Source organism: Phyllostomus hastatus, unplaced genomic scaffold, assembly GCF_019186645.2.
Source record: "Phyllostomus hastatus isolate PE091 unplaced genomic scaffold, TTU_PhHast_1.1 phas_contig_38, whole genome shotgun sequence".
Taxonomy (NCBI): domain Eukaryota; kingdom Metazoa; phylum Chordata; class Mammalia; order Chiroptera; family Phyllostomidae; genus Phyllostomus; species Phyllostomus hastatus.
The window spans coordinates 31,454,191-31,481,323 of record NW_025333869.1 but is presented as its reverse complement, the minus strand read 5'-3'; the positions used below and the strand labels follow the sequence as shown (position 1 = coordinate 31,481,323).

Genomic DNA, 27,133 nt, shown 5'->3' with positions numbered 1-27,133 from the left:
TATTGGCTCTGCACTTCTTGCCATTTGTTATTAAATTCCTTAGCCTGGATATCAAGATGCCTCATCATCTGGCCTCATACTATCTGGTCAATGAATACGTGTAGAATGATGAATGAGATAATCCGTGAAACATGCATAAGCATGGTATCTAGCACATGGTGGAAAGTAATTAGGTTTTATTAATATTTCTATTTACAAAAGTGATTGCTTTTGTCTGCTCCAAATCAATCTACTCCTCCTCTTTCTGCTAACGTATCCCTTTAAGGGAAACTCTCCCTTTCCCGATCATGTATTATGGGGGAACTGGCCAATTACAGCACCCCATTTCCCATCTCCCTGGTCATAGAACTGGATCAACGGACAGACATGTGACTTAGACTGCGGAGAAAAAAACTCTTTTCTGGCAGTTTTCAAACAGAAGCTGGAAGCAAAGCTCTTTTTCCCCCCTCTGTGGATATAAAGTTGTTAAAACAAAAGCCCAGAACTGTCTGTGGCCACATTTTTAACTCTTGGGGACAGATGACCTAAGAAAGAAAAGCCAAGAAATAGAAATAGATGTGTGTGTGTGTGTGTGTGTGTGTGTGTGTGTGTGTGTGATAAATGGGAGATATGAAGGAAGAAGAAAATATTAAAGCTGTGAATTCTGATAGTTCTAAGTCCAACCCTACTTGTAAATTTCTTTGGCTTGGGCATATGAGCCTATAACTATTTTCTTTTGTGTTTGACTAATTCAAGATGACTTTTAACCTCTTGTTGGCCACTTGTAATGTAAGGATAAATGAAGGACAGTCCCTACTCTCAAGGATTTCCATTTCATGGAGGAGACAGAAGCATACATATTGCAAGTAGCCACAATTTTAGTAGCAAACATGTGTCCTAGACAGCAGGCTGCACCATGAAAGCTGCTCTCCTAACCTTCTTGACTCCTTGTTTTTAGCTTGTGATGGTTCCAGAGTTGTCTGGTGTCTTAGTATGTAACTATAAGGAATATCATCACTTAGAATTTATTTTGCTATGTCCCTATGCCACCTAGAATTTCCTGTGGCATAAGACCTTTTTGTACATGACAATAAATTTGCAGATAGTACAAGACTTTCTTCCTGAGAGTAAGAATAGCTGAGTGACCCTCAAAAAAAGCTCTGTAATCGGGTTTCTTAACTTCAGGTCCGTAGATCCCAGGAGGCAGTCACAAATAGATTAAAGGGAATAACCTTCTGTAATGTTATGCATAATTTCTAGGGCACATGATATTTTTGGAAGTGTGAGGAGACAGAGTCTGTAGGTTTTACAAGATGTGCAGTGGTCATTGAGCCAAAAAATGCACCATAGGGAGATCACGTAGAAGAACTCCCAAAATGCAATATGATTGTAGGGAGGAATGCAAAAAAACAAAACCAAAAACCACCAAAACCCATCTCAAGTCTGCCTTAAAATATGGAGCACACAGGGAATTCCTTTTGGCAAGTCTGGAGAACGTGACAACCCAATTAGTCTAGAGTCACAAAAACTCTAGAAAGTTGGCATCTCTTCAAAAGTAATTTCCTAGGACAATCAACCAAGGACCTCTTCCAGTTTTAAGAGGTGAAAGGAGGATTTTCCTTATATTTCCAGCAAGATAATGAGGTTAAAATGCCAATAGTTGACACTCCTTTGCCTGGAATGGCCCCCTTATATCCACATGACTTCCTTTAATACACTGTACAGTTGTTTCTTCTTATTAGTGAGGCTCTCTGTCTATATTCTGCTTATATTTCTACACTGTTTAAGGGCATGATCGTGCCCCCATGTCTGACACTCATTATTCCCTTATCCAGCTTTCTTTATCTCCTAGCACATATCATGCACTGAGGTGCCATTTATTTCTTTATGTAATTTAATCACATATTCATTTGTACTTCTTTTTTCTCTCCCTCAGCAGAATGGAATCTCCATGAGAAAAGGAACTATAGTATACTTGTTCACATGTTGTATCTCCAGCACTGAGAACAATTTTAGGCATGGAGTGCCTGTTGAATGAATGAATACAAAATAGAATATCTTCCATTTGTTCTCCTACCTAAGTATTAATTGTTCTTTCTCCATCTTGTAAAGACTGCATGACATAAAAGTTAAATGCGCAGGCCATGGTGTCAGATAGCTCAGATTGAATCCCAGCTTTGCCCTGAAAATATCTCAACTGATAATAGTTATGATGCTAAATGAGACATAGAAGGCTTGCTGTCTTGAGAGAGGCATGAAAACTATGCACATCCTAGTTTCTTCGACTCAATTCTGTAGGTACAGAGGGTCTTTCACGGGTTAAGAATAGACCTCAGGTTCTACTCTCAGGCCTGCTATACACCTTGGCCAAGTTACTTGACTTCTCAAGCTTTAGTTTCTTCACCTCTCAAACAGCACATCCGTCATTATCTCTGTGAAAAAATGTGTGAAAGCACTTAGCAGTGTCTAAAGCATGAGTTAGTGCTTAGTAAATACTAGCACTTATTACTATACACACAGGAAGTCCTTGGTAAAAGTTACCTGCTATCATGGAGTGTGTTACAACCACTCTACTACCTTTCTGTGCTCTCCTGTGATATTTGGGATTTCCATTTCATGCACACTGTAGCTCTATTATCAGTGTGTGTGTGTGTGTGTGTGTGTGTGTGTGTTTGTGCGCACGTGCGCGCTATATTTTCCCAAATAGATTAAATTTCCAGAAATCTTGCACTTACTTTTGACCTTCTGGAGGGCACAGCCCAACACCAAGCACATAGTCCCCTTAGTTCTTGGTGATTATTGGGGTGGGGAGTCCTGTCCTTCCTGCTCTTTTATCATTTTCTCTCTGTTCTATTCTGTTGACTTTAAAGAAAAGGCATTCTGTTAAAACACGCACTTGTTTCTCCGTTAAAGCTCAGAAAAGGGCTCTGTGCACAGAGGGGGCTCCAGATAAGCCAAATGAAAGCCTCTTTGCTTGCTAATACCTTACATGAGGAAGTGCCTAATCCACCAATCAATTTCCTCTTGATGCAGGACCCAGCTGAAACGCTGTAGAGTAAATACCTCATCTCTGTGATCGTTTGTGAAAGAGAAATTTCCTTACAACCTTTACTGAAACCTGACCTCTTTCTTCCTTAAATTTTTCCGTCTATAAAAACAGAATAAAAAAGACACTCAGTAAGTTTGTAAGAAGACTGGGAAAATTTCTACCAATTGCTTCAGGCTGTGGCAACATGTGAGAGAAGCCAGTTTTCAATGTTAGCAAAGTGGAGCATTGTTGCCATTGTACTTTAGTGGTTACCTTCACTTCTGGTTTTGTTGGTTTGAAATACATCAATGATTAAAGATTTCTAGGTGGAAATCTCACAGGGTTTCAGGTCCTGGATTTGTTTTTTTTTTTTTAAATTTGGCTGAGTCCTTGAGAAAACAATTCTTTAGGTCCCAGCTCTGATGTCACAGCGTTTGGAAGCCGTCCCTGGCGTCCGTGTTGTCTGTTCCCTGTAACACATGTTCACAGTGCCCTGTAGTTTTCCCTGAGAGTCCTCATCAGAATTTGGAAGTAGTTATTGATTTGTGTAACTATCTAGTTAAGGTCTGCTTTCTCCACCAGGTCAGAGATGAATTTGCTCTGTGATATCTGGTACATTGTAGTCACTCACAAAAGTTTTGTTCAATAGGGAATCAGTGAAGAGAAATGCTCTTTGTTGGGGAGGAAATAGAGAAGGACCTTACTCCTTTGAAAACAGCAAAGGCCTGGTGGTTTGACTTTGTGCTTCTTTGAGGGCCTGTCTTTCCACTGATAATCAGGAAGACAGGCCAGCAGATAACTGTTGAATGCAGCTGCTCTGAAACTCAGGGAACAGCATCTTGCTGACACATGTCTCTAAGCTCTTGGTAATGCTTAAGTCCATGATTAAATTTCATAAATAGTGTCTGATGAGAAAAATAGTGATTTGGACCAAAACAGGAAAAGGGCCAGGGGGCAGTTTCCAGTATGTGAAGGAAATCCTTAGCTCTTCCTTTAGGACTGTTATGTCTGGACCGGCTGCAATGCAGGCTGTGATGGCAAAGAACAATTTCACTAGGGGACAACCACAAATACCTATGGGATCCAGAGGAAACACACCTCTCCATTCCTCACTGAGTTCCTTTTAATCCTTACACATTGTTCCTTGGAAAGGTGTCTGTGGCAGGGTGGTGGGAGGGGGTTCTTCTCACTCATCTCTTCTTCGCCCTCTCCTCTTACCTGCTTTCTATTCCTCTGCTGCCCGTGAGGGGCCCAGCTCCTTGCTGTTTAGATTCGTGCCTTTGAGACTCTGGGTGTGTTTCCTCACTGGATCCCAGAGGACGCCTACAGGTTTCTAATGCATGGCTGTAGTTCCTCAGACTCTTCAGGGTAGAGCAGCCTCAAAACCAAAAAGCCTTTCTTTTGCTAGTTTTGATCCTTTTATATCATTTTGCTGAAATATTCTGTAAGCAAAGTCTCTGTCTCTTTACTCTGCCTACAAGTTGGAGGATAAATACATAGAATAGTGTTTCCCAAGTTGTGTTTTGTGAAGTACCAGTTTCAGAAGATATATAATTAGTTAATACCTACTCTTGCCAGATTCTGTGCTAACCATTGTTGATAAAACAGAAAAAAGCAGTCACAGGCCATCTTCTCATGGAGCCCACCATCTAGTGGGAAGACAGCTGTTAGTATGGTAATTAGACGGTTATATGTGAAATTTTCATGTGAGATAAGTTTCATACATGAAAATTATACAGTTCTGTGAGAGCATATATTCAATGGTAGAAATTAGTAACTTTTTTCTCTAAGGGGCCAGACAGTAAATCTGTTTGGTTTCCAGGCCAAATGGTCTTTGATCCAACTACAAAATTCTGCTGCTGTAGTATGAAAGCAGTCACAGGAAACATGCAAACAACATGCAACTGTGAGCGTGTTCCAATGAAACAAACTATTTATGGATACCAAAATTGGAATCTCATGCTATTTTTGTATGTCACATAATATTCTTCATCTGATTTTTTTCCCCATCATTTAAAAGTGTAAAGACAATTGTTAGCTCGTGGGCTACACAAAATGGCCCATGGGCTATAGTTTGTCAACCCTTTCTTTAAGGCTTAGGGACCTTTCCTGAAAGAGAAAGGTTTGATCTGGGAGCTGAAATCTGAGTAGGATAGCTGGGTAAAGAGGGGGCGGTGAGGATGATGATAATGGTGATGAAGCCTGGTGGGCAAGAACCCCTTTAGTCTGTTAACGATGTTGAAAATAAAAGGGAATCTAGGGAGACGAGGGAAACATCAACACTGGAGATTCGGAGAAGTTCCTGCTGTAAAAGAAATCTATTTGATTTTGCTTAAACCAATGTTTTCAAACCCTTCTTGGGCTGAGTATATATCAACATGTAGGGAACACAGTTTTGGAAATGCAAACCAAGTGAGTCCTTGACTATAAAGGAACTCCAGAATATACTGTGTAGTTTATACCAATAAATTTATCCATGTCAATGACCCTGGAATCCATGTAGTACTTTCATGTGGCCCTTTCTGAGAATTTGTGTCTCTTTAGTAAAGGATCCTTTAGGCTAGAATTTGACATGACTTTTTTTTTGCAAAAAGCTCAAGTGTGAAGTTTCCTGGGGACAAGGAGGTGGACTGTATGGCTCCCAGAGGTCCCTGCCTACCTTTTAATGATGCATTATAACTGTGAGAGAATTGAATGTATTTTACCAAATGCTCAGTGGGGAAAACAATAGCAGTAGATATTTAGCTGATGATGACATACAGCTCCTCTGGAGAGCTATGAGAACCTATTGATTCTCAGCTCATAAAATGCTTACTTGAAAACTAGTATCTATAAGAGTTTTCCAAGTGCTCTTCCATTAATGTGGTTTCTCCCGGAGCATCCAAGTAAAAAGTGAGACAGTTTTGTCCTATGTCTATATGCCCCCAAATACCTAGAAGTTTTGAGTTGATTAGGCCATATAGTTGGATAGTAGGTTGAATTTTCCACCATTCCTCCAGTTATTTTGACTACATGACCTTAAATGTGTACATAAATTGTTATTGCTTTTTGAATGCAGGATAATACCCTCCATCTAATTCTTTTAAAATTCTCCTTCACTATGGCCAGAGAACATTTTGAGAAGTTCTTTTTGATCAGAACTTTTTACATTATGTTTTCTTTTTGGTCTGGGATGGCTTTCCTGTGATATCCATATGTTGGGTGAGTCTCGGGAGCCGGTTTGTTTAAGAAGCTAGTTGACACCATTAAATGGCAAATTCAAGGGAAACATCGATGGTTACTACCAAGTAACTGCATTTAGTCTCTTTTCTGCCTCGGTGTCTTTCTTTTATTTCTGTCTGTGTCTTTAATTGCCATGCCTCATCCCTGGATCAAAACAAGAGAGAAATACATGTACAATTAGAGTTTCTGCTCTTTTGCACGATGCCATTGCTGAGGTACATAACTGATTTAAGTGATTCTGCAGAACTTTTCCATTACCCTTGTGGAGGAAGCAGCGTTCATTATACATCAGAGCAATCTGCTGTAAATGATGTATTTATCTTATTTCCTCTAGTCAAGTTTAAATCCTCAGTTGGCCTCTGTGTAAATCTTCCTTAAAGCCATAGAACATTAAAGCCGAAGGAACCTTACAAATTCTCAGGCCAGGCTTTCTTGTTCTCAGAAGAGGACATTGAGGTGCTGTGATAGTGGCAGAGTCAAGGTTAACTGCCACTTTCTGACTCCCACTCCAGGCTTCTGTTTGCCACACAGCACCTGTGACTCTTCTGACATGTTGTTGATTTCCTATTTCACCCACTAAGCTCAGGTAATGAAAAACTGCTTCTACTTTCTGTATTTGCGAGTACACATCTAGAGGGAAAGGTAACTAGTAAGGGATTCATGTGGGCTGGTTACTTACCTTCTTCATGAGTGTACACTCACTGGAATTAGCTTTAGTTTGAGGGAGTTGGTGCCCATTTATTCCAAAGGACTTGTGAGCATACAACACTGTGCCAGAAACTTTAAGGGGATAGGTAAAACCAGATAGCTTAAATTAACTGATGGTTATAGAATATGGACTTATGCATAGGATTGTCAGATAAAATACAGGATATCTAGGTAAATTGAAATTTTAGATCAATATCTTTTTTAGAGTAAGCCTGTCTCAAATATTGTATGTGGTATTCTGGGGGTCCTGCATTTATATTGGCTAAAGCTGGTAATTTTACTCACGGATGGGTGACTGGAAATTTATGATGAGGTCCCAAGGCTCTATTGAGATTAGAACCGGAATGGATCTTTGAGATCATTCCAAAGCCTTTACATTAGATGAAGAGAATTTAGGCTTACAGAAGATCAGTGAGTTGCCAGTTTGCACAGCTGGCAAATGGCAGTGCTTGGCTCTCTGTCTGTTTTCTAACTCTTGGTCAAATGTGGCACACTGACTTAATTAGTGCAGGGTGCACCATAGACTGGTGTGTTCAAGAAAGGTACAGAAGGGAAGTGAGACTTGAGCTAAGTTTTTTTTTTTTTAAAGATTTTATTTATTTATTTTATTTTTAGGGAGGGAAGGGAGAGAGGAAGAGAGAGAGAGAGAGAGAGAGAGAGAGAGAGAGAGAGAGAGAGAGAGAGGAACATCAATGTGCGGTTGCTGGGGGCCGTGGCCTGCAACCCAGGCATGTACCCTGACTGGGAATCGAACCTGGGACACTTTGGTTCCCAGCCCGTGCTCAATCCACTGAGCTACGCCAGCCAGGGCTTGAGCTAAGTTTTGAATGAAGGTAGAGTGGTTTGGCGAAGGCATTCTGGCAGAAGGGAACGTGTAAGCACATGTGCAGCAGCAGGAATCAACATTTGTTTAGTGAAGAAAGGAATGGGAAAGATGTCTCTGTGGGACCTGGATCAGTCCCAGGACCAGTGGATAAGTTAGCTCTGTGTCACGACCAAACACCTTTGAGAGAAGGAGAGCTGTTTTGAGAATTTAAATAGCAATTTTTGAAAGTCTGTAGGATTAATTAATTAGCACTCAAATTGTTAGGGTGGTCACCTTATGTTTACTTTTCCTCAGATTTTTCACTTCTTTTAGGGAGGAAGAATAGCAATATCCCATTTCCCTTTAGAAAATGAGCTGAGAGTAGGGATGATCATAATTCTCCACTAAGATTTTAATTATAATTTTGATGGGGAGGCTGGCCTCTCCCCATGCAGGGTGTGCATGCATGTGTGTGTACTGAGGGAACCACCTGAAGCTTCCAGAGCAGCATGATCCAAGAGACAGATAGAAACCTTTGTCACAAAGGAATTATTTGAGTTCAGTGCCAAAGGAATATCTTGATGAATGATCTGATAAACAAGTTGCAGCCTTGTCTGAAATTCTTGGAGTAAGGACATTGGTGGAGATAAATTAGAACTAATGGACAGGGTTTGGGAGGTCCATTGCCAGGAAACATACAAAAAAAAAAAAGAGTCAGTGACCCTTGAGTAAGTTTGACTGACTTAGTAGCCATTTGCTGGGAGTTCATTTAACTTGGAAGAGTTGGAGGATCCCTGGGAAAAAGGCAGACTAACATAATTTCTGAGTCAGTTCTTAAAGGATCCAAGACTTGTCAATCTGTAGGGCCCATGTGAGGAGTAAATTGACCTGAGGAACAAAGAGAAGCTCCTCTTTTACCCTACCTTAAATGTTTCCTTACAGATTGGCTGACGGGAAGCAAATTATTTTGATTCAGATAAGCATTAGTTATTTTATCAGAGTTGTAAGATTGGACAGAGACACGTGTCTTGGAGACAGGGCTAAGGAGATTGAGTTTTTATGGAAGTTTAAACAGAGGTACAAGATCCTTGCTTGCTTTAAAGAGAACAGAGGACAGACTGTCTTGAAGTTGAGCAGAGAGAATGTCAGTTGAGGTCAATAGGAGTTGAGTATGAAGTGTGGAACTGAGGACATCCGATGACATCAGAATTTTCCTGTTGTGGACAGATTGTCACATGATGATGTCACATCATCATGATGTGACACTCAACATTAGATGTTCTTGGTTTTGAATTCTGTCCCACTCTGTGGGATCTGTGCTCTGAGGTTAACCTGTACATGCCCAAATGAATGACTTTCTCTGTGGAAGAATCCCCGATGGGATGGTGAGGGCAGGGGCCCCATTGGGATGTAAGGATGAGAAGGGGCTCACACACTGAACAGCTGATGCTCTCCTCTAGAAAACAGGTGCCTCTTCTTCAGATTGGAATTGACAGTAAGGGATAAAAACACCAGACACCCCATTGCTGAGGAATGCCCCAAACCAAACTCTTGAGAGTCGGCATCTGCGCGTAATTACTTAGGGCACATAATTCTTTTATGGGTGCTCACTTAGTAAAGCATTTACATTTACATTCACAGCTCATTAGCTTGCTCGTGAATTTGATTTGAACGTCTTAAGTGGGATTGTTTTTAATCTTTGGAGGCACTATAAACCTACAGTCATGCTCAGCTGGCACAGACTGTTGGAAGGAAAACCATGTGACTAGCTTGTTTTGCGTCCTAGCAGGAGTTTTATAAGGTAAGGCCGAACTGACCATGAATATTCTGTGGGGAGGTTTTTTTCTTTTTCTTTCTGAGCTCAAGGCTTACAGAGTTACTGTGATCAAAGGTAGAGTTACTTCAAACTTGAAGGAGAAAGAACAAAATTAAACGTGACTTTTGAATTGTTATAAAAAATCATAAAATAACAGATCTTTCAACCAGATGTTTAATTTAAAAATAGCAAACATTGCAGACTTTCTAGAGACTGTCAATGGTTTGAGAAGCCAATTCAGTCTCTTCCCTTGGGCTCTCGAGCTGCTTGGTAATGAGCACTGTTGGTCACGTACCAGCAGCACATTCGGAAGCACCATCTAATGAAAAAAAAAACCCTTTTTTGGAAAACAGATACATTTTGCAATTTATTCATGGTGCCAGGTGTTTCTCAGCTGCGTACATTGGGGCTTGAGTTAAGTGCCTACCGTTTTCCTTTTTCATGGGAAAACTATAAAATGAGAGATTTGCTGTTGTGCCATGCTTGATGAAGGCAGTTCCTCCTAGTGTGTCTGCAGGCATGTTTCATTTCAAATTCAAATGTAATCTCAAAGAGACCTTTTCTTGCCTTGAGACTTCATTGTGGGTCTTGGTAGTGTGGGCTGTACTAGAGCAGTACTACTTGTAGTCTGATTTCCAGCATGTGGTGGAAAGGACCAATTATTCCCTTGAAACCTTGGAAATAATTTGTCAGCTTTGATTAGTATCTGTTTAGATAATCATATGGTAGGGAAAGTGCTAGGACAAATGCTCACCAGAGCTTCTTATCCGAAAGCAGAATGTTTTTTATTTTTAAATTATTTTTATTGATTTTAGAGGGGAAGTGCCGGGGGAGAGAGAAAGATGGGGGGGGAGCCCTGGCTGGTGTAGCTCAGTGGATTGAGTGCGGGCTGTGAGCCAAAGCATCGCAGGTTCAATTCCCAGTCAGGGTACATGCCTGGGTTGCAGGCCACAGCCCCCAGCAACCGCACATTGATGTTTCTCGCTCTCTCTCTTTCTCCCTCCCTTCCCTCTCTAAAAAATAAATAAATAAATAAATAAAATCTTTTATTTAAAAAAAAAGAAAGAAAGACGGGTGGTGGGTATTGATGTGAGAGAGAAACATCAATTGGTTGCTTCCCATTCTGCACCTTAGGTACGTGTCCTGACTGGGAATTCGACCCTCAGCCTTTCAGTGTATGGGATGACACTCCAGCCAACTGAGCCATACAGGCCAGGGCCAAAAGCAGTGCTTTTTCTATATTTTGTACTAATATAATTTATTCATAGGATGGTTATTCAGAAAATGAGAAAGAGCACTGGAGAAAGCAGTGTTAACAGAAAAATCCATCTGTGCTAGCCGAGACTAAAACATCAGCGGTCAGACATGGAGACAAGCAGTTAAAGGTGGAGTCTCTTTTTCTGTCCTCTTTCCCCTCTGTCCAGGCCTGCCCTGTGGAATAGTCCTCAGGTGTGTTCGTGCCTTTCGTTGGTCTTGTGCCTTCTCTCTGGCTCTGCATCTGGTTGCTTTGGCTCCTAGATCATCACGTAATTCTCTGAGAAATCTAACTTTTTTACCCTTTCCACAGCCCTAGACAGCTCTCCCAAGCAACTGTGGAGATTTCCTCTCTATAGGATTAGTTACTTCAGTACCCTCTGAAAGACTATAGATGTCCCCAAAGCTTTGGAACTTCCCACAACTCAATCTAGAAATCACAGCTGAGAATTGCACCCCTTTAATTGAAGGCCACTTGTCCCCACAACCCCGAATGCTGTTACTTCAGTAAGGGATTACTACGGTCTGAATGTTTGTGTGTCCCCTAACCCCTTCATATGTTGAAATCCCAATCCCCAAAGATAATGGTATTAGAAGGTGCGGTCTTTTGGAAGTGATTAGGTCATGAGGGTACAATCCTCATGAATGGTATTAATGACTTACAAAAGGGGCTCTGGAGAGGTATCTGGCCCCTTTCACCATATGAGGACACAGTTAGAAGGTATTAGCTATGATCCCAGAAGAAGGCCTTCCCTAGACCTTGACCATGCTGGTGACTTGATCTTGTACTTCCCAGACTCCAGAATTGTGGGAAATAAATTTCTGTTGGCTGTTTACAAGCCACCCAGTCTGTGGTATTTTGGTATAGCAGCCAGAAGAGCCTGAGACAGGGATTCTTAATGTTAGAGACTTTCTAGGTTGAGGAAAATGCTAAAGTTACAAATCTTATTTTACTTAGGCTCTAAACTGCAGAAATTTACCATGTACTAAGGAGCATGTGAAAGAAACAAGTGAGTTTAGCTGTGGCAATGGTGGGCGGGCCTTATACCATATACGCACTGCTTAGAAGATGCCATTCCCAAGACTCAAATGTGAATGAAGCCCCCGGGGAGTTGTATGATGTGGCGGCACTAGGAGTCTTGGCAGTGAATTTGTTAAATGTCTTATCTAATAGATTTAAGCATCTTGAAGACAGGCCCCATATTCCCCATAAAGCTTAGCATAATGCCTTGCATACAGTATGTGTTCATTAAGAATTGGCTGAAGGTATAAATTTGGATATGCTTTGGCAGAAAAAGTACAGTAAGCAATACAAACTTTAAAGGCAAAACAGGAAAGTTGGTTTTATGCATTTTCTCTCCATATAACATTTGGAGGCAGAAGGCCTAGATTCAAGCTAGGACTCTAATATTTACTAGCTGTGTGCCCTCTTTGAGCCTGGCTCTTCTTATCTGTCAAATAACAACTGAGTATCCAGCCTCAGAGGTGGTTGAGATGCAGGTGACATAATAACTGTGTAGTAGTTCCTGTATGCAGGTATTTTCCCAGCGTAAAATGACCCCCTTGACTGCCAGCCCCAACTCTCCATCTTCAGGAATGGGCCACTGGTTGCCATGTTCGTATGAGGTGACCCAACATCTACTTAAAAATAAGGAATTGAATCAGCAGTGAACATTTGACCCAAGCTGGACCACTCAGTGTCCCTGCCCTGGGAATTTGGAGATGGCCATGACAGAGTCCATCTCCATTGTCTGAGAGTATAACTTGGGAAAGTAAGACAAGAGGGCAGCCATCTTCTTCCATCTGTACTAACAGTCGAGTAGCAGAAAATGTTGGTCTTCTAAGAATTAAAGAAGAAACAGATGTATAAAAAGAATCAGAGCAAAATGATGCATAGTTGCTCTCTGGGTTCCAGAAATCTTGCTGCAGTTTTACCTTTGGGGGATTGGAAACATTTTTCTATTGTTATAATAAATGCCTACTTTATGCCTCAGCTACCTCAGTTAGCTGTTGCTTTCTTCAATAAAAGCATTAAAGGGTTTTGTGATGTATCTTCTAGAATAATAATCTTTCCCCCATAGATTTAAGTATAGCCCCAAAAGCTCCTCTACCTCACAGTAGAAGATCTCTGTGTTTTTTTTTTTAATTAACAAGGAATAGGGTCCTTTTCTGACAGTTTCAATCAGAAGCCCAGAATTTCCAGCTATGCCAGTGTCTCTTCTTATTCTTTCTCAAGGTAACAAGCATCCCAAACTCAGCCTCGGTCTCCATGGTGATCAAGAGTCCCTTGTAGTATCTGCCTGGTGAGGGCCACACAACATCCAGGACCACAGACGTGCGGTATGTTGAATTAGTGCTGTAGGGTGGGGAAGTGTCAAGAATGGAAGCCGGGCTATTGAAGCTCTTTTTTATGCAATTAATGACTTTCCATTTCTGCCTACCTTTTTGCCAGTGCAGCAGAGCAAGGTGCAGAAAACTGCTACAGAAAATTAGCTGTAATTTAGGTAATATCTCGAATGCCCTGTCAGTCACTTGATTATGTGATTGAAAGGAACATTTCATTTGGAGATTTGCAATTTTCTGGTGCTATTGGCGTTACACAATTACGTTTCCTGTCATTTATCACATTGTGGAATACCAAGACAAATATGCTTCCCCTTACATTTATCATATTACCGAGAAATATAGAGACAGATTTAGCCAATTGCTTTACACCAAATGATGCCTGTTGTTAGCTGGGGACGCTCAGCAGTTTTTCTCTTCAAAGAGCTCCCTTGAACATATTATGTAACAAGAGGATTTTTCCCCCCTTAACTACAGCATTGCCTTCCAAAAGGAGGAGCCTGAGCCTATCTGCCTTTTGCAGCAGGTGCACAGAGTGGACTGAGAATGACAATGCTGCAGAGGAGCTCCTTTCTCCTTGGAAATCTGAAAGCAGTGGTGCCAAGACGGGGGGATTTACCTAGGTGCCTTACGCTGTTAGCTGAGCATGAGGCTAGATGAGAGCTTCAGAATGTTTAAGTACAAACTTGGTATAGTTGTATTTAGAGCTACTTAAAAAATTGAGCTTTTAAACAAAGAAAACCAAACTAATTTAGGAAGCAGGTAAAGAGCTTTTGGTGCCTTGCACAAATGAAATTTTCTACAGGCATTTAGGTATCCTTTAGCTCATGGACTAACCTATATTTTCTATACAGATGGTATTAAAAATAATTCTGCCCTGGCTGTTGTGGCTCAGTGGATTGAGCACTGGCCTGCCAACCAAACGGTCACTGGTTCAATTCCTGGTCAGGGCACATACCTGGGTTGTGGGCCAGGTCCTCAGTGTGGGGTACATGAGAGGCAACTATGCATTGATGTTTCTCTTCCTCTTTTTCTCCTTCCCTTCCCCTCTCTCTAAAATGAAAATAAATAAAACCCCTTTAAAAACAGGTAAACATCCCTACCCTCATGGAAAAAATAATAATAATTCAATCTCTGCTCCTTGGTTTAATTGAGCCTTTTGAATAGTTTGTATGTATTCAGTGCCTGACTCAGAAGTTTGTGCTTGTCAAAAAATACAGATAGTCCCACACCACAGCCTAAGCTTCCAGAACCATTCTATCTCGGGCCCGAGACTCTATATTTAAAGAAGTGCTAAAGGTGATTTTGTTAGGAACACTAAACCAGTTTACAACCCTGGATGCTCATTTGAATAATTCAGGGAGAGCTAGAAACTTTTGATACCCTGGCTGCACCCTAGAATTTGGAAGTAGGACTCAGGTATCATATGGCTTTAAAGCTCTCCAGGTGATTCCAATGTGTAGCCATGCTTGAGAACCACTGCAGTGAACTATGGGATAGTCACTACACTTGACCCTTGAACAACATGGGGGTCAGAGGCACTGACGCTGTGTAGTCAATAATCTGCATGTAACTTTTGACTCTCTCAGAACTTAAGTACTAATAGCCTACTGTTGACCAGAAGCCTTGCTGGTAAAGAGTTAACACATATTTTGTATGTTACATGTATTATATCCCATGTTCTTATAATAAAGTAAGCTGGAGAAAAGGAGATATTATTGAGAAATCATAAGGGAAAGAAAATACGTTTATAGTACTGTATGTATTTATCTACAAAATTTGCATATAAGTGGACTTATACAATTGAAGCCCATGTTGTTCAAGGGTCAGCTGTGTTAGGAAGAAGGACAGCTGGATTCCAGTCTTCACCACAGCAAATCAAGGCTGATCTGGGCTCCAGTGACTGCCGGGGACCTGATTTGGGGCAGGGGAGAATCATGACATTTCCAATGCTATCTTTGGTCTGAGGACAGCTGGTTCAATCTCTTGGGGAAGTGGCTGTGGTCAGGACCAAGTTTCTGGGAGTTGGAGCAGAAGCCAAAGTAATGATTGTCAGGGTGGGGTGAGGAAGAACATAGTCGCATGACCATGTCACTGCCCCACACAGAAGGTTACCTGGGCTTACAAAGGCAGATTAATTCCACCCTGCTTCTGCTGGAGACACGTCCCTGTTTTCAGTAGCCTAAGACCGAGGGGATTTGAGCCTTCCTGCTGCAGGGAATCAGTGTCTCCAGCCAGACTGAGCTGGGAATAGTCACAATGGACCACTGCTGCTGTGTGCCACTCTGCATCTGAGAGCCCTCTCACGGTCACCCTGGTGAACACCTATGGCCCAGAGCACTGGCAGAAAGCCCCAAGACTTGATGTCTAGTAGACCTAGTATCTGCTGGTTCGATTCCCGGTCAGGGCACATAGACATCTGGTTGGGAGACATTGGACAAACAATTTACCTCTCTGTGCCTCCTGGTTTGTATCCTTTAATGGAGTTGGCCTTGGTTTGGGAGGCAAATGAGTCCTATACTGTTTAAAATTCATATTAAATGTAAAAGACATTTTTTTTACTCCCATGTCTTTAGGTACTCTGCTATATTAAAATATGATTTAAATATGAGCACTTCGCTCACTATTGTGCATTTCTGTGACTTTAAAAAAAATTTCCACTCAGCTATCTGTACTTTCAGGTCTAGGTTTTGGTTGACGCCCAATCAAGATCTGAGGTCAAGCACAAAATTGTTGGTATCCACCCTAGTGACTGGACTGGTCTCTGACCAATTGTCTGCTTTTTTGTTTATTCAGTAAACTTGTATCAGACTCTTACTGTGTCTAGGTTACTGTGCTAGATGCTGAGCGTGTGAGGATGAAAGGCACTACTCGCTATCAAATAGCTTGCTATGGTGTGTGTGTCTAGGGAGTTGGTGGAGTCTAAAAAATTATATTTCAAGTTATTTGTTTGGAATTAACTCTACAGAATAATAGCAAGCTTTACACCCTTTCAAGACTTCTCACGCACGTGACCTTCTATGTAATCTTCTTTAATCATCAGACAGATCCAGGAGAAAGCATGAGGGGCATCAAGGCTCACAGAAACGAAGCGGGTCGCTCCAGGTTCCTTTGTTGGTGAGTGGCAGAGTCAGGACTCATGCTCAGAATCTCTAACTCCAGATCTGATGCACTTGCAGTGCACTTCAGCAGCTGCAGGGCTTAGCTGCCAAACTCAGCCATCTACACACACACTCACACTCTTAGAATGATATTCATGTGATATGAATGTTTAATGTGTGACTTTTGAGTAACTTTTCCTGAGGGTGAATGAAGTTGCTAGCAAGACATTCTGCATGTTTTGCCAGCCAGCATTCAAGGGGGTTCCTCCCAAAGCTGAGGATAACAGATGTGGCTCTGTGTTTCCCAGTGAGATGCGATGCCCGCCCGGGGTTCGGTCAGGCCATCTGGCCAGGTGTGTGGGGGTTGGTGTGCACAGCAACAGGTCTTAAGACCATTGCCAGAGGCGAAGTCTGAACTTCCTTTCTTTGAAGAGTATTGCCCTCCTGTGCGGTAAAAGTAATTGCTTGTCCCTGCTAATTGAATTCTGAACTTTAAAGTAGAGGTTCTGACTTAGGTTAATGTGACATGGGCCAATTTAAAATTTTAACTTAAAGGAAAAAATGGCAATGAAACTCAGTGCTTGGAATGTGGCACACAGGCTAAGTCCTTGGGGCTGGAGCCAATGTTCACAACTTCTGCAGGCGCTGGCCTCCTGCAGAACTGTCTTCCACACACCCTGCTAGTGACCTTGGCTAATGCAAAAGGGTTACGTTACTATAAGGCAGGAAATTATTTTAGTCAATTTCATTCTGTGGGCTTTTTTCCCCACTAACTTCCTATGCTTAGTTTTGGAGGTGCTTTTTTAAAAAAAGTTTTTTAATTCAGTGACTTTGGCTAATAATAACAACTAACATTTATAGAATAAATGTTATAATATACTTAATGTTAACTAATTTCAATATTCAGAACTACCCTGCTCCATTCAGCAGCTGTTAACTGGGCCACAGAGAGGTTAAATTAGTTGTCGAAAGTCACAGAACTAAGTGCGGGCAGAACCAGGATTTAGACCCAGGCAGACTGGTTGTCTGTTGAGCCTCTCCGGGTATTGTCTACATGGAGGTACTGAGTGACTTCTCCCTCCTAAGATGTGCAGTGTCACCACCTGGTGGCTGTGGTCCGTCTGGACTTCACAGTCTTTTTTTTTTTTTTTTTTAACCATCATGATAACAGGTTGGAAAGTGCTTGGCTTGAGTGTGGCATATTCCCTTCTAGTCTGGAGTACAAATGCCCTACACAGGATGCCATTTAAGAGCAAATAACTCAGCCTTTGGGGAAGAGCTGATATCTGGCTACAGAGAGTCCACGACTTACAATGGTTTGACTTACGATCTTTTGACTTTATGATGTTGTGAAAGCCATATGCATTCAATTGAAACTGTACTTCGAATCTTAACTTTGATCTTTTTCCGGGCTAGTGATCTGTGGTACATACACTCTCATGATGCCTGGCTGCAGCAGTGAGCACAGCTCCGCGTCAGCCACAAATCATGAGTGCAGACAGCCCATGCTCTGCAGTGTACTGTAATGCCGTGTCTTTTGGGTATTGTTTTCTCAGTACATTTAAGGTAAGGTGGGTTAAACTATGATGTCTGGTAGGTTAGGTGTATTAAATGAATTTTCAACTTATGTTATTTCCAACTTATTGATCTGGATGTAACCCCATTGTAAGCCAAGGAGAACTGAACAAGTATAGTGTGATTGTCTCGTGTGGGTCTTACAATCAGCTACCATTGCCATAGTCCTCATATTCCTTGGTGCAGGTAGAACTTGAACTGAAAGAATGAAAATTCTCACTGCTAGGCATCCCAAGAAGTTAACCTTGGGTCTTTAGATAAGGGTGAGAAAGAACTTCTCTGGGAGCATTTCTGAGGTTGGTGAGTGAGCTGCCTTTGAGAAAGTCTAGTGAGGGACTCAGGGTGGGTCTGTACCTGTGCAGTCATTGTAACATACCCTCTATGTTTATTTTTCCCTTTGTGCTGTTTGGTAACTAAGGGTAGGACACTAAGGGTAGGCCCCGTGACACACCTGGGGTGAAAAAATCAGGAGACATGATTGTCTTCATCCTTGAGGCCAAAGTGATGGAGGTGGCTGTGGTCACTGGCAGAGAACCACTTGCCTTGTAAAGCAATCCCTTCTTGCAGGGTGGAGGGCAACGACCGTGGCAGGCTGATGGGAGCCAAGGTCAGGAGCAGCCAGCAGCCATGGCCGTGGTGCAGTCTTCTCTTACTGATTATCTGCTTTTGCTCCACTGGAAGTGGCAAGGGCAATCAGGACTGGGTCTGGAATACTAGTAAACACCCCTAGGGATTCCTGAGCCTGTTAGGCATGATAGGTCCAGGGGAAAATTGGACTTTCTGTTAATTTGGAGACCGAGTTCCCAGAATATTTTTTATTGATGTAGGAGTGACCTTGTTTGTCTCCCAAAGTAGCTAAAACTGAATGTGTAGTGTGTACAAGTCTTTCTTTCACTGGAGTGACTTGGGAATGGCAGAAATGGGCTGACAGAGTGGCTGGGATTAGCTTGATCAGTCACTAGGCTGGAATTCACTGACCACTGTTGGAATTGCTGTGACTTAGTTTGCTTAAACCTGCTTTCAGAGAGTTAAGGGTCTTAGAGTTAAGAAGAGTCCTGCAACAACAAAAAAGTTTTTCTATATAAAACTATATTCTTTTTTATATGTTTATTGATTTTAGGGAGAGAAGAAGACGAGAGAGAGAGAGAGAGAGAGAGAGACACTGATGTGAGAGAGAAACATCAGTTGGTTGCCTCCCTATGCAACCCAATCAGGGATTGAACTTTCAACCAAGGCAACGTGACTGGGAATTGAACTCCCAACCATTTGGTATACGGGATGACACTCCAAACAATTGAGCCACCTGGCCAGGGCTAAAAGTGTATTCTTAAGCGGAAACCTTTTTTTTTTTTTGTATTCTCTTACCTTTTGATACCATTTTAAAAATTATTAAAAAAATAAACATTAGTTGTCATGTTCTAAATGAATGCTCCTTGTTGCTAGTTAGTGGAAGACTTTGGAAAGGTGAATGATTAATTTCTTGGAGCTTCTATTTCCTATCTGTAAAATGTTGGTGGTAATACCCCTACATGAATTATTGGGAGTGTTCAACCTCAGTCTGCTCTTAAACCGAAGAGTCTTCATGCACAATTAGAAGAATATTGCAACAACATTTTCATTCTAGACAGAAGGCTCTGTAATTTGGTCTCATTTGCAACATCTCCATTCTCTGAAGTACTGTTGCTTTCCCTGGCAATCTAAACTGGTTCAGTCAGGCACAAAGATGTCTCTGAAGGCCATTCGACTATTAATGCCCTGGCTTAATGAAATGATATGTCCAATTTTGACAATACTGATTTACTTACTGTGGGAAAAGTGCCAAACCTGGAATTAGTTTAATCGAATTCAAGTGTTACTGTTTATTCATCACCTACCAAGAGATTCTCTGTTTGTGTATGTATGTGTATATGATTAAGGGTAAATATGAATACATTAAAAACCATACAAATATAGAACAACAATACTTATATAGGTCAGTTTAGAGCATAATTTTCATGCAGGCTGCTGAGGACTTTATCCCTCATTTTCTGCCTCATACTGTGGGTGGCAGCAGAGACCTAGGAAATATCTTCTGTGTGATTCACATTACTTTTGAGGTGTATTAATAGCAAGAAAATGATTGCACTAAATAATAAGTAAATTGGGTCTTTATTTCTGGACTGCAGTTGGCATTACTTTGTCATTTCTCATGACAAAGTGGTAAAAGAGGGCTGTGGTCTGGGAACCTCACTGACTTCTCTTTTAAACAGGCTTTTTATTATTTTGTGCCAATAGTCTTCCCTTTCATTGGAGACCACAGGCCCTGTCCCTGGAGTCCCTTCCTTTTGATGATGCCTTATGGGTTGTGTTTGATCAGGCAGCTTCCTTTGGAGCCCCAAAGTGTATCCGAAAGCTAATGCTGGACTAGAATACTGAATGTGACCTAGCACTGGAGTTCTCTGTGTACAAGTCAGTCCCCCTTGATATGAGCAGGGACCAAGGTCTTCACAGCTCACAGCATCAGAGAACTGCGTGACTTTGTCCCTGGGACAGGAGCACCAACCTTTTGACACAAATTTCAGTTCCCAGAGTGAAATGAAATAGGAAAACTGGACAAGAAAGTCCACTTTCTATCCACTAAATATTTCTCTTTGAGCCATAGGAGAGCAGGGAATGCCTTTATGAATGGTGGTGGGTGGGAGAGAAGAGAAAAAAGGAAGAGGCAAGGATTAAAAAAAAAAGAAAAAGAAAATAAAAGAGTAGAAAGGTTGTAGGCCACTGCACATACGCTGTGATAATGTTTATGTGAAGTTGTTTCTCTGTATGTGACACATGCATAAAGGAGTTAAAAGAAAAGATAGAGAATTACAGTCTATAAGGTTGCTTATGATCTATTGTTTGGTGAGCAAAGCAGGTTGCATGTTAAGAGTATGCGTCTGTTCAGGGAGAATCAAACCACTCAGCCTTCTATATGTATCAATATGCTCAGGCGCATCTAGTTGAATGAGGATAAAGGTCTGAAGGACACATATCAGCTTTGACACTGTGCTCTTTGGGACAAGGGGCGAGAGGTGCAGTGCAGGGGGTCACAGTGGTGCTGGGAAAAGGGTTATCAGCTCCTTACTGAACTTTGCATAGTTTCACCTTGTAAACACTTAGGGGTTGGTTTTGTCATTTAAAAACCTCACAGTGGAAAAATAAAAATCCAACCCAGGTTACTCATGTGACATAATTTGATGCATACTTCCCTTTCCAGCCTAAGAGGTTTAAAAAAAGACTGCTTGAAAACAGGCTGATAATATCTCTCAGATGGAGAGAGATTTTTCCTAAAAACTAAATGAGTCATCATGGACTGATTGAAAGATCCTCAATTTCCTTCCTAGTTATTATGCCTAAATTTTCCACACCAGGTGGGGTTATACACGGTTATCTGCTCTTAATGACTACATGTAGAAAAAAGGTGTGTATTGATCACTTTGTTATTTCTCCAGATGTAATTCTTTTGGCCCTGTGATCGTCTATGTTTCCATGGAAGTATAAGAGGCATTTCTAGGTCTGAGAAGGACAAATAAGGGCTTATGAGTAACTATAATGAACACTCAAATCATTTGATTTTGAGCTCCTGCCAGTCAAACTCCTCTCCCTCTCCCTCCCTCTCCCTCCCTCCCTCTCTCTTTCTTTCCTTCCTTCCCTCCCTTTCTCAATTATTTATTAATCACTTATTATGAGCCAGACACTGTGCTAGATCCCTGAGATACAAGACTCTACCTGGAGCTCCCCTGGCCGTGCCTGGGGGTGAGGCTGGGATACTCAGCTCTCTCTCCTTTGTGGCCTCATTAATGTTGCCCCTGCAGCCAAGACACTAAGCTCCATTCCCTTTATTCTAGCCAAGCTGCTACTTCTTCCACTTCTGCAACTGAGATCCTATTGCTGAGGCCCACTCACTGCCCCAAGCAGTGGCTGTGATTGCTCTTATCAGTTGTTTTAGAGTCTTCCATCACTAGAGTGGGTGGTTGGGGCTACTTACTGCTATAGGGCTGGGCCCTCCCAGCATCTCTGCCTCTTGGCCTGGTCTTGCCCAGTTTATCCCCTGCCCTTTAGGGGAACAGGATGTCTTCTCTCATTCTGGAGAGTCTCTTCCTCCGTCCACAGACCATTCTAATCTCATCACTTCTGTTATCCTACATACAAATCCATTACATTTTCACTCTTAGCCTCTCACTATGTGTATGTGTATCCATGGTTTTTTGCTCTGGAATACTATTAATGTGTTTATCAGCAGACCAGCTGACAGAGACCTCCTTCTCCTCCTCCTCCTTTTTTTTTTTTAACCAGCAGACATTTCATTCAATTCTGTACTTCCCAGGTGGGAAGTGAGGCCTTGAAGAGTAGTGAAGTTTGGTATTGGAGGACATCACTTTGCTTTTGTAATCTACTGACTTCTCCTAAGCTGGCACCATTTAATTTTCCATTTCACCAGAAAAAAAAATCCTCTGTATGCTTCCATTTTCCTCTGCTGGTGGAGTTAAGACAATAGGGAAAAATACTTTCTGCTGCAGGGTTCAGAAAAGACAACAGGGAAAAGATGAGACTCGAGGACGGAAGGGTTTGAATTCTAGGCTACTTTAAATCGCAAATCTAATAATCATCAGTGACTTTTCTCTAAAAATCTTGACATGATTCTGCAAAGAGAAATTCAAGACTCACTATTGCTAGTGCCCCTGAACTCAAGTGCTTTCTCTGAGGAGGCTGCTGGAGCCATGGTTTTGCCTGAGGGGTTGCTTTATGTTCTGTGATAAGGCTGCATTGTGGCACTGGGCTGGTGATTCTGGAAGGGTGCCGGGTAGTTAGGTGGATAGCCTAAGCAGACATTCACACTGAGGCTACACGTCTCTCCATTCTTCCTTGTCCTCCTTCCTACATGTTAGCTCAAGTTTGTGAATTAATACTGAGTCTAGAAAAAGTAGAAACACTTCCTGTTTTACAGGCAGGAATGATGTGAACAATGTCGTCTGTGAAATTTCAAAGACAATTTCTAACAGGGTGGTAGAAGAGAAGGGTGTGGGCATGGTGCTAGGAAGGGAGAAGGAAATAGAAGAAGCTAGGTAGGGGAGGCGAAGAATGCAAACTCTTCTGGGAGGAAGTGTATATTATTTTCCTTCTCTAGGTCTGCCATGATCATGATCTCAGAGAGAACATTATTCTTGAATAATGTTCTCTAATGCACTTCTGGTAGTTCTTAGAAGAAATATTATAATCTCAGTGAACATTCATACCCAACTGAGGACTGCAGATTTAGGTTTGCTTCTCAGGCTGTAGTTTGGTATGTGCTCATTGAGCACAAAGGCAAAGGATTACTTACATTGTATTATTTACATTGTGATTTATCTCTCAATCTCTCCCTCTCCCTCTCTCTCTCTCTCTGCTAAGTGCATATAGTTGAATTTGCAGAAGTAAATATGTATTTACAGATGCATTTCCACTTTAATCAATTACAATGTGGTCATTGTTTCAATTTTGGAGGTGTCATTTATTCCTTTGAGAATTTGTAGAAAGCTGTATATCATTTCTTGAGAAAAAATACCTAGGAGTCTACATAAACACATCTGATATATACTTTCAGGGTACCCATAGCCCATTTATAAAGCCCCAGGCTGAGAGTAGCCCCATGTTAAAAGAGGGAAAGCTTCCTTCCACTTGGCTTGGAGCGAACAGAGGGAGCAGATGGAGTACGTCAGCAATGACAGGTGCTAATGCATGGAGAAACAGGGGTTAAAGCACATAGGCAGCTCCAAAGACCCAAGAGAAAGCATGGTGCCAGGGACCACAAGTGCCGAGGAAGAACCTGAATCCCAGGAAGTCTGGACAGACATGATCTAGCAGAGACCCCAGGTCTGCAACCAAAAGCAAAACCAAACAAAAGACTGATGTGGACTGTTTGTTGTCCACCAAGTTTATTTTTCACAAGTACAAGTGTATTTCTCTGATATGTGGGGGAAGGAAGACCCTGGAGAAATTTCCCTAGCACTTGGGCCAGAGAAAAATGAGAAGGAATGAGTTGCTTAAGCCCCAGTAAAACTGAGCCTGAGCAGAACACCTCTTTGGATGCAGTGGGGCCCTTGATATTTTTCCCCTTAGGTTTTACCTAGGGTTCAGGTTTCATTCCATGAATTATTAAGAGAATCACAGCTATTTCTTAACTCTCACTGTTTTTTGTTTATTAGGTTAAAAATGTGTTTTCTATTTAATTTAATGATAACATAAGCGTAATTAATATTGCTAAAGTAGGAATAGGACATTCCAAAAGGAAGTTGCCAGCTATGTGTATGTCAAGAAGAAATGAAAGTGTTTCAGGGTCCATCTGAGCACGTTTTCAAAAGAGGGAGTACCCAGTAGTGACATTGTGAAGAAAACTACTGGAACCAAGTTCCCTTTAGCATTATTAACTCATATAGTCAACTTCCCCTGTTCTAGATAATAGTCTGCCACCTATGGCCTGCAGGCCAAATCTGGGTTGTGGCTGAATAGCTGTGACACCAATTGCGCGGCCTACTATTTACTGCAGGCTAAAGTATTTGCTTTATGGTCGTTTACAGAGACAGTTCTCTACCCCCTCCTAAGTCATCAAGCTTTCTAATAATTTGACTATTTCATACAAGGGTAGAATGTACTGATTAGGCCAATGCAAATGTCCAATCTGCTTGATAGTTATATTTCTTATCGTAAAACTATAAGTTGGATTCTGGTTGTGTACAATAGTTTCTTGGGACCTCTGTTAGCTCGAGTAGATAGTCGGATTGTCTCTGGAACACTAACAGCTAAGTTTCTGAGTGGTAAGTTGAGGGTAAGACCAAGGCCTGAGATGAACTCATCAACCCCATGTCTGGTCTTGGTGACTCATGGGAGAGGGGTGCCACCTGGCTTTCTTTTGATGACTGCTCTCTACAAATTGCTGGCTTTTCTCCTAAAAAGGCCATTTCCAACTTTTCAGTTAGCAATAATCATGCCTTGGATAAACCTCATTGGCTGTGATATTGCCACTGTGCAAAGCTCAACTTTTCAAATACTTGCTTTGTCAGCTTTGACCAAGCTGAAGAGCCTAAGTTGATACAGTTGGCCCTCTCCTTTTTTGCAGTCTCTCTCCTTCCTTTTGAAAACATTTAAATGTAGCCATTGTCTTTTGTAGTCATCCAAATCAGTGCTAGATTAGAAAAACTCAATTGATCTGGGTTTCTCCAAGTAGTGCTTGCAATTACTGTTTAATTCATTCAGCTCTGCATTTTCCCAAACTGTCTCCATTGGTTTAGTGTAGAGTTGAGGACATATGTTCTTTTGATCACAATGAACAGAAATGACTATGAGATATTTACATGGAGCTTTTGAAATATTTATATACAGATACCAATGGCACTTAGAAGTTTACTTATTGCATTTTAAAATTTGAACACTGTATTATTCATGGCTGGTCAGAAATTCATATTCATGAACCCTCCTCAACTACACTCTTACTCGTGTGTGTGTGTGTGTGTGTGTGTGTGTGGTTCTCCGGTTTCCTGAGGTTATCCCTGTGAACTGTTGCTGTCAGTTGCATACACATTTTCCAATCACATGGCCTTCTGTGGGTGGTATGACTTTTTCTGAAGAGCTCAGAACAATTCACAGACATGATCCCATCAGTTCCTGCAACATTTTGAGAAGTGTGTAGAGGCAGATGCCATCACCTGGATTTTACCACTTGGGGGATAGAGACACACACCATTTGAATGGGAAACACCAAGTGCTTGGCCCTTCAGCTCAGTGGGACAGGGAATGAAAGGCTGATCCCCAGCACTCCATCAATCAGTCAACCAATCAGTATTTACTGAGTATACATTCTTTGCTCAGCATGGGACTAGCTGCTCTGCCAGACCATTTAATGTCTTGCTTATGTAATTTTGGGGTTCTGCACATTGAAAAAAGTTTTTGTCATTCAATTTTTTTATGAGTCAGTTGTAAGTTGGGAAGAAACAAGCAGGAAGGAATTATGAGATGAATAAGGACAGAGGAGGGGAGAATCAACTTTTGAAGGCAGGTATCCTCCCAATGTGATGATAACCACAGATTTCTTAGTCCATTCCCAGGATCATTTTCAGGGCAATGAATAAAAAGTATAGCAGTAATTCCAGTTACAAAGTAAGTTATGATTGTTAGCAAAATCCTGTGTACTTAGGTATCTGTCATCCAATTAATTCTCTGGCTGACCCTAACTATCAATACCAAAACTGAGACCACAGCTCATCACAGTAGTGACTGAAAGGATTTTTGGTGCATTTTAAATTCAGCTGGAAATGAAACAACTTTAAATCTATACTATTGAAGAGGTGGTACATCTTGAACCAAAAGTATCCTGATATAGTATTATTTGATCCTTAGCAACATCTTAACAAGGCATTTTAAAGGACAGCATAAAGCTGAAACCCAGAAGACATAAAATACAGAATTGTGAGGCTACTCAAACATTATCTTTTATCTTATATACCCATCTATTTTTATAAATGGGAAACTGAGGACCAGAGACATAAAGTACCTTGGCCCAGATACACAGCTAGGGGAAAAGCTGTGAGTAGAAATCTAGGTGCCCTGACTGTGTCCAGTCCCTTTCTCCTTCATCTTCTTTTGGACTGTCATCCTTAGCAGACAAAACAGAGCAATCAAGTTAGTCACCACTACTTGTTTTTAGTTGCTAAATTAGCAAGCTTTGGTAAATCATCATCTTAAAAGAAATCATGGATTTCTCTCCCTCACATGAATGTCCTTTATTCAGTAGCATAAATGTTCTTAGAGACTTTATTTTGGGGCTTTGAGTTTGAGAAAGTGAGCCAAAATCTTCTACAGCCAAACCCTCAAGCCCCCACTGCCTCCACAAAAAAAAATCTCTCTATGGCCATTAACTGAAACCTGGGTTGCTGCATTAGCAGGTGACACCAACTGCTTAATGAGGTGCCCCTGTGCAGTGTGATCAATAGAGAGTTCGTCGGTGAGGCACCATATCTCCTCTGTGTCTCCCCTGAAACTCACCCACTTTCTAGACAAATGCAGAGGGCATGGTGGGCAGTCAAAGAAGCAGGGTGAATTAGTGTCAAGGAACATCTTTTATTCATGGGAGAAATACATCACAGGGAACTGAGCATGGCTTAGTTTTGTCACAGGAATGAAATAAGAAGCACTGGAGAGTTGGCACTCTGTCAAAATGCCATTTATGAGTTGTGCAGTATATACTTTACTTTGCACTTTGTGTGAAACTGTCTGGTTTAATTATGAATTTGTTTATGAACTTCAGTGTG

At 41.5% G+C, this 27,133-nt stretch overlaps 1 pseudogene; it reads right to left on the bottom strand.

Moving 5' to 3' along the window:
- Nucleotides 1-24,737: 24,737 nt before the first annotated feature.
- On the bottom strand, nucleotides 24,738-24,862 carry LOC123821220 (annotated as a pseudogene).
- Nucleotides 24,863-27,133: the final 2,271 nt, after the last annotated feature.